The 14,613-nt window shown below is 32.2% G+C and overlaps 1 pseudogene; it reads left to right on the top strand.

Moving 5' to 3' along the window:
• Positions 1-6,003: 6,003 nt before the first annotated feature.
• Positions 6,004-14,369, top strand: LOC149528647 (ruBisCO large subunit-binding protein subunit beta, chloroplastic-like; annotated as a pseudogene).
• The last annotated feature ends 244 nt before the right edge of the window (positions 14,370-14,613 follow it).

The raw sequence follows: 14,613 nt of genomic DNA, 5'->3' as shown, positions 1-14,613 counted from the left end.
ACTGATCTAGCTTTGTTTCTTGATACCTTACCATCTTTAGTCAACTTGTTTCTAAATACCCATTTAGTTCCAATCATATTTTTATCTTTAGGCCTAGGTACAAGAGTCCATGTATTGTTTTTCTCTATTTTCTCTATTTCTTCATTCATAGCCTCAATCCAACTATCATTTTCTAAAGAATCTTTGATATTTCTAGGTTCAAAATCAGCAAGTAAACAAGTACCTTTCAACTTATTTCTTGTCATGGTTCCTTCAGATTTGTCTCCAATGATCTGATCTATTGAATGATGTCTCCTAACATATTTTGCTAAAACAAGTTTTTTGCCTTTTGAATGAATTTCATTTTTATCCTTTTGCATTTCAACTTCAAGTTTTGGCTGTTTGGGCTCGGTAGGTATTGGCTCGAGTCCTTCAGACTTGGTAGACACTTGCTCGGTAGCATCTAAGTGTAACTCGTGTTGTTGTAGCTCAATTTGAACTTCCTATAACTTGGTTACTGATGACTCGGGAGTAGAAGATTCCTAATTGATTGGTACTGTACAAGGTTCAATGAAAAAAAACCTTCTATAATCTTCTGGTTCTCTTTTGCTTTCTTCTTCAATCTTTTCTACAAACTCATCAACTTTCACATGTGCACTTTCTATGACTTTGTTAGTAGTCAAGTTCAAACATCTATATGCTTTACTTTTGCAAGAATATCGCAAAAATATTCCTTCATCACTTTTCACATCAAATTTGCCTTTTCTAGATTCTTTCAAAATGTAGCATTTACTTCTAAATACTTTTAGATAACTTACATTAGGTTTATAGCCATACCATAGCTCATAGGAATTTTTGAATGAGTCCCTTCTTAGCTGTACTCGGTTTAGGGTATGAACTGTAGTGCTAATAGCTTTCTTCCAGTATTTGATAGTAATGCCTTTTTCAATCATTAAGGTTCTTGCACAATCCATGATAGATCTGTTCCTTCTTTCAGCTATTCCATTTTTCTTAGGAGTTCTAGGAGCTGACACCTATCTTTTGATTCCTCTTTCAATACAAAATTTATTGAAATCATGTGAAATGAATTCTCCACCTTTGTTTGACCTCAAGCATTTCAATCTTTTCCTTGTTTCCTTTTCTACTCTGGCCAAATACCATTTGAATTTCTCAAATGCTTTTGATTTGTTCCTTAGATACATGACAGTCATCATTCTTGAGTAGTCATCAACAAAAAGAATGAAGAACTTTTCTCTAGTATAGCTTTCAATTCCAATGGGTCCACATAAATCAGTATGCACAATTTCTAATATATCTTCAAACTGACAGTTTCTACTTTTAAAGGAAGTCTTTCCCATTTTACCAATCTGACGATTCTTGCATAGACCGACCTCAGGTTTATTTATATTAGGAATGCCTCTTACTTTCTTGAATTTGCTTATCTTTACCAAATTATCAAAATTGACATGACACAACCTTTTATGCCATAACCAACTTTCTTCATCTTGAGCAATAAAACATGAACCTTCACCAAGTTCAAGATAAAAAAGTTACCTTTTGTTTGAGTGCCTAATCCAATCAGTTTTCCTTTGTCATCCAGTAGTCTTTCTTTTCCATGCATTAATTCCACTTTGAGTCCATTATTGAGTAGCTATGCCACACTCAACAAATTATGCTTTAGTCCTTTTACCCAATAGCTATTATCACATATAATTTCTTTGGTTAGAGAGATTCTTCCTCTTCCTTTTATACAATAAGGTTCATTGTTACCAAATCTTACACTGCCACCATCATATTCTTCAAAATATTCAAACTTAGTTTTATCACCAGTCATGTGATGAGAACAACCACTATCAATGATCCATGTATCATTTTTTCTCATATGAGAAATGAGTGTCATTTCCTCATCATTATTAGACTCATCTTTCACAGAAATGTAGACAATTTCATCTTCTTCTTCATCATTAGAATCATTAAAAATTTTAGCCATAAAACATATTTTCTTACCTTTCTCTCTGAAAGATTTGAAGTCTTTCTTGCCATTGTACTTGTATTTGAAGTCTTTCTTACCTTTCTCTCTGAAAGATTAGGAATGCCTCTTACTTTCTTGAATTTGCTTATCTTTACCAAATTATCAAAATTGACATGACACAACCTTTTATGCCATAACCAACTTTCTTCATCTTGAGCAATAAAACATGAACCTTCACCAAGTTCAAGATAAAAAAGTTACCTTTTGTTTGAGTGCCTAATCCAATCAGTTTTCCTTTGTCATCCAGTAGTCTTTCTTTTCCATGCATTAATTCCACTTTGAGTCCATTATTGAGTAGCTATGCCACACTCAACAAATTATGCTTTAGTCCTTTTACCCAATAGCTATTATCACATATAATTTCTTTGGTTAGAGAGATTCTTCCTCTTCCTTTTATACAATAAGGTTCATTGTTACCAAATCTTACACTGCCACCATCATATTCTTCAAAATATTCAAACTTAGTTTTATCACCAGTCATGTGATGAGAACAACCACTATCAATGATCCATGTATCATTTTTTCTCATATGAGAAATGAGTGTCATTTCCTCATCATTATTAGACTCATCTTTCACAGAAATGTAGACAATTTCATCTTCTTCTTCATCATTAGAATCATTAAAAATTTTAGCCATAAAACATATTTTCTTACCTTTCTCTCTGAAAGATTTGAAGTCTTTCTTGCCATTGTACTTGTATTTTTTCTTCTCATCTTTGTTCTGTTTGTTTGGGCACTTAGCAGCAATATGACCAATTTCTTCACATGAAAAACAAATTAGAGGAACTTTACCTTTATATTTTTCTCTACCTCTAGAATATTTCCTTACTAGTAGAGCTTCAATTACTTCAAGATCACTATCTGAACTTTGGTCTGATTCATCTTCACTTTTTGATTGGGATTTTTTTTTCTTTTTTATTTTCTCCTTGAGTGAAAGCTTGGCTTCAAATGCAAATTCAATATTTTTGGAAGCTGGAACATAGTTGTCAAAGTTGTCTAGTTCAAATGCAGTTAATCTTCCAACTATGGCCTCTAGATTTATCTTATGATTTGCTTCACATCTTCTTTCTTGAATTGCAGAGACTCTAATTGCATAGATTGGTAGTAATGTTCTGTGAACTTTACTTATAACTGTCTCTTCACTGATATCTCCTCTAGAAGCTTTGATTGCATTGACACATGCTTTAACTCTTTCAACATATTTGGCAATGTTGTCATCCTCTCTCATTTTCATTTGGTCAAATTGTCCTCTCAGACTTTCTGCTTTGGCTCTTCTCACATTATCATCTCTTCCATAGATTTCTTTCAGCTTGTCCCACATTTCAAAGGTAGTTTTACAATCCTTGATGTCATCAAATTCTTCATAACTCAGAGCAGATGCTATATCTATCATCATAATGTTGTAAGTCTTCTTTTCAGCAATATCATTGATAGACAGTGTACCAGCAGGTTCTTCATATTTTTCATCAAGGTACTTTAGTCTTGTATCACCAATGGATGCTAGGTGAAGTCTCATTAGTCCTTGCCATGCAGAGAAGTTGTTCTTGTTGAGTCTAGGAATTTCCCTTTTGTAAGACATCCTGATCTTTAGCTTAGATCCTTGAAATCTTTTTCTGAAAGCACCAACAATTGTTGGAAATATAGATGAAGTAACTGAGAGGGGAGGGGTGAATCAGTTACTACAAAAACAAGTCCAAAAATCCCTTAGATGTCTAAAATGCTTATTTACTGCTAATACTTGCTAAATAGTGCAGAAATACTTTAACTCGGTAAGTTAACTAGTTACTGTTCATCTAGCATTCAAAGTTATTAATATGCATGCAAAGATTAACTAAATAAACACAAGAGATACCAAATTTAACGTGGAAAACCAATATGGGAAAAACCACCAAGTAACTAGTCACCAATTTTCACTCTTCTGAAGTGAGCCCTGTTAGGAGCCAACCCTGTTAAAGGTTACAATACACACTGTTAGGTGTGACCTTGTTAGAGGATTTAATCACCCTATTAGGAGTGGCTTGGTTAGAGGTCTTTAGAACAATTCAACTGAACTGTCACCTTGTTAGAGGATTTACAAAAATGGTTGTTAAACCAACTCTGTAAAGAGATTCTAAATTCACTATTACAATGACAAGAAAGCAACAATAAAATGACTTGAATGATATACAATGTATCTTTTGTTGATTACAGATCCATGTTCTTCTTTTCTAAATCCTTACTGATCAAATACGACTTTGCAACACCTCTAGGATATCTAATCCTTCATCAAAATTCGCTCTTCCATTCACTTTTTCACACTCACACACTCTATTCCACAACTTGAATATCTATATATATACCTTTCAGATTTATCAAGTCAGCTCAAATATAAGTTACAATAACTAAAAACATTAGTTGGCTACATTAATTCCATGAAACAATCAAAATAATAAAATCCTTCGCTGGCTGACTTGGCTCGATAATCTAGTGTTAACCAAGTGAATCTCAGTAAACACTACTTCAGAATGTTTTCTAGTGTTAACCAAGTGAAGCTCGGTAAACACTGCAAAATCTTGCAAAAGTCCTTTGGAGACCGAGTGAACTCGGTGAGCACTGACTTTCCTTTGCTATCCTAGTGAACTCGGTGGAAGTTAACTTCCCACCATATTTCCTTCGATGACCGAGTGAGCTCAGTAGACACTAGCTTTCCTTTGCTAACCGAGTGAACTCGGTAGAAGCTAACTTTCCTTTGCTGACTAAGTGAGCTTGGTAGAAGCTAACTTTCCTTTGCTAGGCTTGTGAGCTCGATAAAAGCTAACTGATGACTAATATGACATTTGTGTAACATCAAGGACAATATTCAATTAACAATTGTATCCAAAATCAACCTCTAGTTTGAGTCATCTATCCAAGCTAATACCATGTATTCTCTTTTAAGTGCAATGCTAGAACCAAGTGATATTCCACCTATCTTATATAATGGTATGACTACTCAACTTCCATCTCATATAAGTCTTCTATCTCATCATTAAATCTGCCTTTGAATCATCAGCAAATATAACTTACTTTAAACTTATATTTTAATCCTTGTAAACCAAACTCAATCCTTTGATAACATCACTATTAAATGACTATCTTTTATAAGATTAATTAGTCATGCAACATATCTTTAGAGAAATTAGAAGATTTAAAGAACTGTATAATCAATAAACTTGATTGTAGAATTATCAAATTGTTTCATAAAACATAACAAAGAAAGAATTATTGTGACTGATACCACTGATGTCATTGGACCTGTCTATTGTTGTTAGCTATGTTAAAGGTTGTGAAAACTTGTGATCATTCCCTCCTTCAATTCAATCATTCCAGTGACATAATAACATTGCTGTGTTTTTCCTTTGAAACTTCTTTTGTTTTTTGATCTTACACTCGACACATATGCATCATATTTCACAAACACTCTTTAGAATTTTGATCTTCTATATTTTACACACAACACTGTGTAACAAGTTCACTCAGAAATCTACATTCATGTGCCTACAATTTTTAATCTTTTTGAACACTAAACTGATATTTCTTGAAATTTCATCTCACATACTCAATATCATAAAAATTTAAATTTATATCATATGAGACACAGGCATCACCTTTAAATTTGATTTGAAATTTATAATATTAGTTGTTTGTTTTGAACCGCATGCATTTCTAACTGCTCTAGCTTCTCCAACAATAAGTTCATAAGGATTAAATTTGAAAGGTAAAGCTTTTTCTTCTATGTATATAAATTCATGTGTATTTGGACTTCTGTTATTTGTGTTAATTACTATGTATTTTATCTTACATGTAATTACCTCACTGCATATTTCACATTTTTTATCATTGGATTTATAGCCTATAATCTCACATGGAAAATATTTGAAAGGTAAAGCTTGTGTTTTTTTCTCTATATATATTCTTGTATGTTTCATAATCTTGATAATCACTATGGTGTTTCATATTTTTAGGTCACTAAAATGCAACAACCGACAAAAAATGTTGAGGGGAGCAGCTCTAAGGAGGATGAGAGCTTAGAAGAAAGTGAGGAGGAGCCAAAGGCAAAGAAAGGCATTAAGGTAAAAGAACATGCCTTCCTTTACTTATGATCATTTACATCTATGTTAATTTATGAAGAGATTCTTCATATTATGAACAAGGTTAGAATTTAAAACCTATGTTTATTTTCTTGTAAATTTTATTGAATTGTGTTATAAATTTCATCAAAATTAGAGTGAGTTGTTTGAGTGCTCCAATATGTTTTATCTTATGCATTTATGGGAGAAAAAATTCCTTAGTTATTCCTTTTTATTCGGCTTAGATATAATTTTGATCTTGTTGCTTATTAGTGGTTGCAATGGTTGTAAGTGAGATATGTATTTCCAGGTGTGAGATATATTCTTAGATATAGTTGTATTTTTTGCCATTCTTGAAACTTGCCAAAGTAAAATGATTTTCCCATTTTTAATGGTTTTTTTTTTTTTAATTGTTGCATGCCTAGTCAGTAATGATCTTTCCTTAATTGTATTTTCATAGTAAGTGTTGGGAACAATTATGAAGTTGGAAATATGATTGTAGAGGCCTTGAGTAAAGTTGGTAGGAAGGGTATACTAACCCTTGAAGAAGGAAAAAGTGTAGAAAATAATTTATATGTTGTAGAGGGAATGCAATTCGATCGTGGATATATTTCCCCATTTTTTTGATAGATAGTGAGAAGATGACAGCAAAGTATGAGAATTGTAAGGTAACTAATATATGGATTGAAATCATTTTTGCCATTTTTAGCCTGTTTTGAAAATGAACACTTATCATTTAGCTATTGTAAGAGAGTGGTTGGACATGTATTAGAAATCAAGCAACTTTATGTACAATTGAATTTATTTTTCTTTACAACCTGTAGCTCTTGTTGGTTAATAAGAAAATAACAAACGCAAGAGATATGATTGGCATATTGGAAGATGCAATTCATGGTGGTTATCCTATCTTAATAATTGTTGAAGACATTGAGCAAGAAGCCCTAGCTACCCTTGTTGTCAACAGGCTTCGAGGTGCACTAAAGATTTCTTCTTTAAAAGCTCCTAGATTTGGAGAAAGGAAAAGTCAGTATTTGGATGACATTGCCATGTTGACTGGAGGTATTATTTAGTAGTATGATTATCAAGTGAACCCTGAATTTTTATCTCTTAATCATTTATCATGGCACTTTTCTATCCAATGTTAATTATGTTGGTCAGTCTGTCATATGCCATAATGAAGTAGTCTTTTTAATATTTTGAACATGAGTTTAAATTGAGTGCAAAATGTAAGTTGTCAACTTATGATTATGTCATTTCAGAGTTCATTCTCCTAACATGTTATTCATTAATATAGACAACTATAAACATATGAACCATGTATTCTAATGTAGGCACTACCATTAGAGATGAAGTGGGGCTAGCCCTTGACACTATTGGGAATGAGGTTTTGGGAACTACTGCCAAGATAGTGCTAACAAAAGATTCAACAACAATAGTTAGTGATGGAATGACTCAGGAGGTTGTTGAGAGAAGAGTTAATCAAATTAGGAGCATGATTGAGGTATGCCTTCTTGTCTTTGTGTGTGTGTTCTTCGGGCCTTAACATGGACTATCAGTTTTATGCTTTGTAATTAGAGCACTTTAGTTTTATTTTTTATGTTATTTCTCCTATGTCTGCACCTAGTATCTCATCATGGTTAACACTGTCTTTTTTTTAGCATATCAATATATTGGCAAAGAATAACTCATTAGAGAATTGTGCTATTGTCAACCTAGCCCATAGAATGTATTTGACAATTGAATATTTTCTTTATTTCCAATTTTTTGAACAAGAGTATGAGAAAGAAAAATTGAATGAAAGGATTGCTAAACTATCTAGGGGAGTTGCAGTCATATAGATGAAATTATTGAAATGTGTCTAGTCTTTTGTAGTGTTTCACTATTAAATATTTCTCTGAGTAATAGATAAATTTTTTCAATGTATATCATTCATTAAGATAGGCTTTATTGTGCCTATATCATTATGATAATAAATAAGAATGATCCAAGTTAGGTGATGGATGATAAGAAGTATGATTGACAGGTAGGAGCCCAAACAGAGACAAAGTTGAAGGAAAAGAGGTTGTGAGTGGAGGATGCTTTGAATGCTACAAAGATATGACAGTCTTTTCTGTAAATGACTTTGTCATTTAATATGAATGCGTAAAACTCCCATGCCAATTCCTGTGCTAGCAAAAATTAACTATTAAGCTATTTGTGTATGGAATGACAAAGTGTTATGTCTACTATTCTCCAATGGTGTAAAGAGGACTAATTATTTTTTCTACTATCCTTTGATCCTCCCTTGTAGAATGACAAATTAATTGAAGTTATATTAATTGTATTGGAGCAATTCACTAATTAATTTCTATAAACAAACAGTTGTTGAAGAGGGCATTGTTGTTGGTAGAGGGTGTGCTCTTTTGAGGCTTTTTGTAAAGGTTGATGCTATGAGAGATACACTTGAAAATGAGGAACAAAAGGTAGCTTAATTTTGTGTTTGCTACATGAGCAAGTATGGTTGGCATGGAAGTGGCTTTATAATCCTTAATGGATATGTAGATAATGCTTTGTCATATAAGACTTAGCTCTACAATGTGTTTTTAACATCTAGCTCTAAAATTTGCTAGTTCTTTGGTGTCTACAGATTGGTGAAGGTATTGTTAAATGAGCTTTGAGGTACCTGGTGAAATTAATTACAAAGAATCCAGGAGTAAATGGAAGTGTTGTGGTTGAAAAGGTTATTACAGCTCCTGAGAAATTGTTGAATAGAATCAAGTATATTTAAACTCAATTCTTTCACAGCTATTCAATAGAATCTCATTGATTTAAGTTCTTTTCCTTGGGTATGTCTTGTTTAATTTCATTGGAAATTAGCCTAAATGTAGAAAACTCTTTCTAGTCCTTATGAAGCCTATTAAATTTAAGTAAATTGACATTATGCTTGGGTGTACAATCTTATTCAATTTCACTGGATGTTGTACTAGATGCGAATAGCTCTTTCTAGTCTTCATGGTAGTAAAATGAAAGCCATATCCTTGTCTTTTTATAGGTCCTTTCCAATGATAATCCCAATTATGGATACAATGCTGCTATAGGTGGTTATGAAGATTTGATGGCTACAAGAATTATTTATGCAACTAAGGTAAGATGGTATATTCATTTGATGTAATTTATTTTTATTTTTCAGATTTCTTAATCGATGAAATGAATGCAAATTAGTGTCATTTATTCATTGTCTTGTAGTCAAATTGAATTTTGATTCAGGTACAAAATACGATGCACTTGCATTCAAAGTAAAGTGTTGAATAGACAATATACAATCAATTATTGACAGTACTGGCGATTCAAGCTCTGCAAATAAATATTGTTCAAAAAACTTGCTTCCTATAAAATAATAAAACATTGTGTTGGCTGATTGGATTAATTTTCATTTATTAGGTGACAACTACATCGGGAATTGGTTTGATTATTGATCTAGCAATTGGAGGGTTTTTGGCATAGGTAAATTTTTTACTTAACTATCCTCTTAATATCTAAAATAACATAGACTTAATTTTCAATCTCTTTATTATTATTTTTCTATTTTGACTATTGAACTAGGAATATTTGACATATTTTCAAGCTTTCATTTCATGAGATGATTGAATATTTTCTCATTTTACAATAGGATACCATAGATAAGAAACTATTTAGTGTTTTAGGGAAGGAAAAGTAATCCTATATTGAACTTATTTCTTATTTTCTCCTTTGTAGATGCTCTTTGAGTCTTTGAAGATGGAGATTTGCAGACTCTTAGATTGATGGATTATGATGAGAAATTAACTCATTCATTCACTGCAAACCCAAAGATTGATCCAAATACAAGTACCAGAACAAGTTTTGTTTTGATAGTTAAAACTTAATGCAGTTAAGAATGTTCAAGTAAGCTATAGGCTATTTTAGAACAAAAAAGAAGAATCAAATAATTGTAATGCACAACCAAAGTTTGATCCAATCACAATAGTAGAACACGTTCAAATTTTATAGTTAATGTAATTACTCGTAAAGGATGTTTGAGAAAGCTATAGATTTCTTTAAAATATAGATTTATGTGCCTGATCACTTTTTCCATTATGTGTATGAGAAATGTTTACATTTGGCTACTAGCATACTCCTACCTATGCTACTTATCGAGTTGTCATGAAGGAGGGAATAATGCTTGATCCAATTCCCATAATGCTTTCAAAGCCTACCATGATGCATAACTTTGCAATAACTGATAACTATGCAATTTTCATCGATCTTCCTCTCTATTTTGCCCCAAAGGTATTTTTATTTTAGAGTAGTCTTATATTATTGCCTTTTTGTTTGAAGAGTATGGAGAAGTTATTGGAAACTATCTAAACTCAAATAATTCAGTTGTATGAATAATGTATTTAAAGCCTTAGAACTTTAGATCCTTTTTGTTCTTCATAAAGAAAATATAGGATAGAGGTTGTCTATACATCTCTCCAGAATAAATCAAATTGCTTAATTTTACTTGCTACTATTGCAGGATATGGTGAAGGATGGAAAATTCATTATTTCTTATGATACTATAGTGAAAACACGTTTTGGTATACTGCCTCGATATGCCAAAAATGATCTTCAGATGAGATGGTTTTTGCTACCAAACTGCTACATCTACCAAAAATTTTCAGAATGAATTGTATGTGAATCATTCAACTTAACTAGTTCTTTTGTGCTTCACTCACTAACCCATGCATAAATAAAGGATGAGTCATCAGGTATTATCTATTTTACTTTGGTGATTAGATATGAGATGCATTTCAATTTAAAGAGTGGGAAGGCTTCACAAAAGAAATTGTTGGAGTCTGCAATAGATTTTCTAAGGATTAATGAAAAGTATATTGGTAGGTAAGACAATTTTGAGTGATTATACTAATATATACCCTCTTTACAGAACACTACATCTCTGATTTTGTCTCCATTTATGGTCAATCTTGTTACCTTGGATACAAGGTTGATTGGGAAATATCTAATTCTACTTTATGATTGAAAATGCATGCAAAAAAAAGTGTTATGTGTATGGTACTACACTAGATTCAGTAGCTAAGGTCAAGGGACTCATAAAGTTTGATCTTCAAGCAAAACCTAAGGTGGGAAAGTTCAGATTGAAGTTGGAGGCAATGTGTTAGGGGTTTTTGACTTTGGACCTAGAAGATTTGGTTCTGAGGCAATATTTATACCTAGGGATGCTAGGTTAGATCTGGAGGAGGATGATGGTGACTTGATCTATTTTGTTCGTGATGAGAACACTAGGTATGGTTCTAGCTTACACTTAGTTTTTTTGAGTCCCAAGTTGTCTTATATTTTTCTCTAGATATGATAAGAAGAAACTTATATTTATGTGAAGGCTATTGTCTCTCAAATACATGATGAATAGGTTATCTAGTACATGCCACTATTTTGAGATATATAATCTTTAACAAAATGGCTCAAAATAATAACAATACCATAGCCAATATTGAAACTAGGATCGAGATAAATCATAGTATTTACATCACTATATTAGTAGGTGACATGTAGAGAAATCAATAGTTATGAGATGATCAATCAAGAGGAAATAGTTGAGAGCTTAGAGTGACACAATTTTTAAATGATTATATGAAATGAAATGGGAGTGTGAGTATAAAGAAACTAGAAAGACATTGTGTATAGGTAAAGGCATGAAATGGATGGTTTTCGAGCACTCAACATTTAGTACATATCATCATTCAAGATCAAATGTGTGTGTGGGATTATACACACAGTGAACAATAGAGGAGGGAATTGAAGCCTTCTTGAGGCTCACACTTGTTGAGGTCCACTTCAGCAATGGCCCTTCCTATGAAATTGTTGTATAAAACCTTTCTAGTGAGATAATGTGTTATGAGCTCTTCATAATTGTTGTGCCTCGTGGATTCATGTTCCACCACACTGATGAAGAGCTCATAACACATTATCTCATTAGAAAGGTTTTAGACAACAATTTCACAGGAAGAACCATTGCTAAAGTGGACCTCAACAAGTGTGAGCCTTAGGAAGGGTTCAATTCCCTCCTTTATTGTTCACTATGCGTATAATCCCACACACCCATTTGATCTTGAATGATGATATGTACTGAATGTTGAGTGTTTGTGCTGAGTGCTCCAAAACCATCCATTTCATGCCTTCATCTGTACACAATGTCTTTCTAGTTTCTTTCTACTCGCATGCCCATTTCATTTCATATGATCATCTAAAAATTGTGTCACTCTAAGCTCTCAACTGTTTCCTCTTGATTGATCATCTCATAACTGTAGATTTCTCTATAAAAAAATTGACCAAGAATTGGTCAAAATTTTGACTAATACTTAGGGATTTTCTACCAAGCATTGGTCAAAATTTTGACTAATGCTACATAGTTTTCTACCAACATTGGTTGAAATTTTGACCAATGCTTGGCAGAAATTGTGCCAGCAATTTTGAAAGTTTTTGACCAATGTATCAGTTGAAATTTTGACCAGCCATTAAGTTGGTCAAAATTTGGACCAAAAAAATTTGGACCAGTTGGTTGGTCCAAATTTTGACCAATCTAGGTCAAAATTTTGACCAATAATGGTCAAAAAATGAGCCCAAATGTACTAGTGATTCTTTCATGCTATTGGAAGCTAGCAAACACCAAATTCAATTAGTGGATACACTATTTGAAGGCTTTGTGAACACTCTTTCTATAGAAAAGGTTAGTGAAATCCTTTTTAAATATTCTTTTCTATAGAGACAAATTTCATTATAATTTGACAAGTTGTTTAATATATATTGTGGATTCATTAAAATAGTTGTAATTTGCAATACATGTAAATGATTTGTTATTTACAAATTGTAAGTAATTAAGATGTTTGAATAATTTAACATATAGAAATCATCATCATGCCAAGGAAGAAACCAAAAACTCAAACAACAAACAAGGGGGATAGAGATTTGGCAATTAAAAGAGATAAAATAAAATTACTACATGAACAAAGAAAATTGTAATGCAATAATGAAGAATTGTCTTTCAAAGATGAACACGAATCACAAATACAAAGAAACAAAGAGGAAGAATTGGAAAGACAAAGAGAACAAATAACATTGTTACGCTCAAGAAGGGAATTGAATTGTGAAGTTACACCATCTTCCAATGTTGGAGTCATATCATCATCTCATGTTAAAGAGACATTAATTTCTACATCTGACAATGTATACACTCCATCATGCCATGTTGAAGGTACAACATCAACACATCAAATAGGTGATATTCCATCTTTAGCATCTTATTGCCAAGGCACATTATCTTTGGTTCAAGGTACACAAAACACTCAACCTTATGTTGATGTTCAAAATATTGAAGAAATGGAAAAGATTATAAAACCTTCTAGAACTCATTTTATAAGACCAAAATATTTGATTGATATTGATACTAACATTTTGAAATTAATGCCTGATAAGATTAACAAGCGTACTTGTCAAAGAAAAGTTAATCATATGTAGAGATTATTCTTTGAGGAATCAAATACTATAGGTCAATGCCAATTAATTGTTGAGATGATGAGAAATTTGAAATTTAGGCCCATCATGAAGATTCTTGGGCTAAGAATGATGGATGATTCAAATGAAAAAGTGTTGTAAATAATCTAATAAGTGCATATGACAAAGTGGGTTCTAAATCACACACCAAAGATAGTAATATCACAAGGCACATGTTTACATCAACAATAGTAAGTACCTAAGTTAAGAAATTTTGACTCATGAAAAAGACAAGAAAAGTATTGAAAATCGGTATAGGTAGTCTAAGGAGAGCCATGGTAAGACATGAGAGAGTGGAAGATCCAACAAAAAATGAGTTATGGACATTTAGCGGTAGACTAACGTGAAAGGATAAATAAATTAGTGAGGCTTTGAAATCATTGATTGAATATTTTTGGACAAATAACACGCATGTTTCCATTTATCAATGAGATGTTGTAAGAAGGAGGATTGGTAGCCAAAATTGTGATCCACATGTGAAACAGTTTTTGGACTCAACTCAAACAAAAAAAAAATATTTCAAAATTTATTGGTATGTATCCTCAAATTTGAATAAGTTGAAGATTTTTTGAGATGGGTAAACCTTTTTATGTTTAGATAAATCACACATGGACAACTTGTTATTGTAGGATACATATTGAATTTTCTAACCATTTTGATGTTTTTAGGCATATATTTGTGTTTTTACATTCTAAGTTTTTTTTTGCAGGATTATGACATGAATTAGCCACCTAGATCTTCAAGGGAACTCATATCCAACATTTTATGTAAAATAGGGGATAGTCAACAATTTTACAAGAAGTGATGCTTGGATGGTACATATTTATTTTGTGGTTCTTTGCATCTTTTATCAACTTGTGAACATATGGATAGTACACATGCAATTGGAAATAAAATAGTAGATTACAAAAAATATAAGACATTGACATATGCTCTAAAAGATAGGAAACATGGTAAAAGATGTGA

Source organism: Cupressus sempervirens, chromosome 11 (assembly GCF_028749045.1).
Source record: "Cupressus sempervirens isolate cs-2001-9-10 chromosome 11, ASM2874904v1, whole genome shotgun sequence".
Lineage (NCBI taxonomy): Eukaryota > Viridiplantae > Streptophyta > Pinopsida > Cupressales > Cupressaceae > Cupressus > Cupressus sempervirens.
The sequence above is the reverse complement of the archived record's forward strand: the minus strand, read 5'-3'. Positions and strand labels throughout refer to the sequence as shown.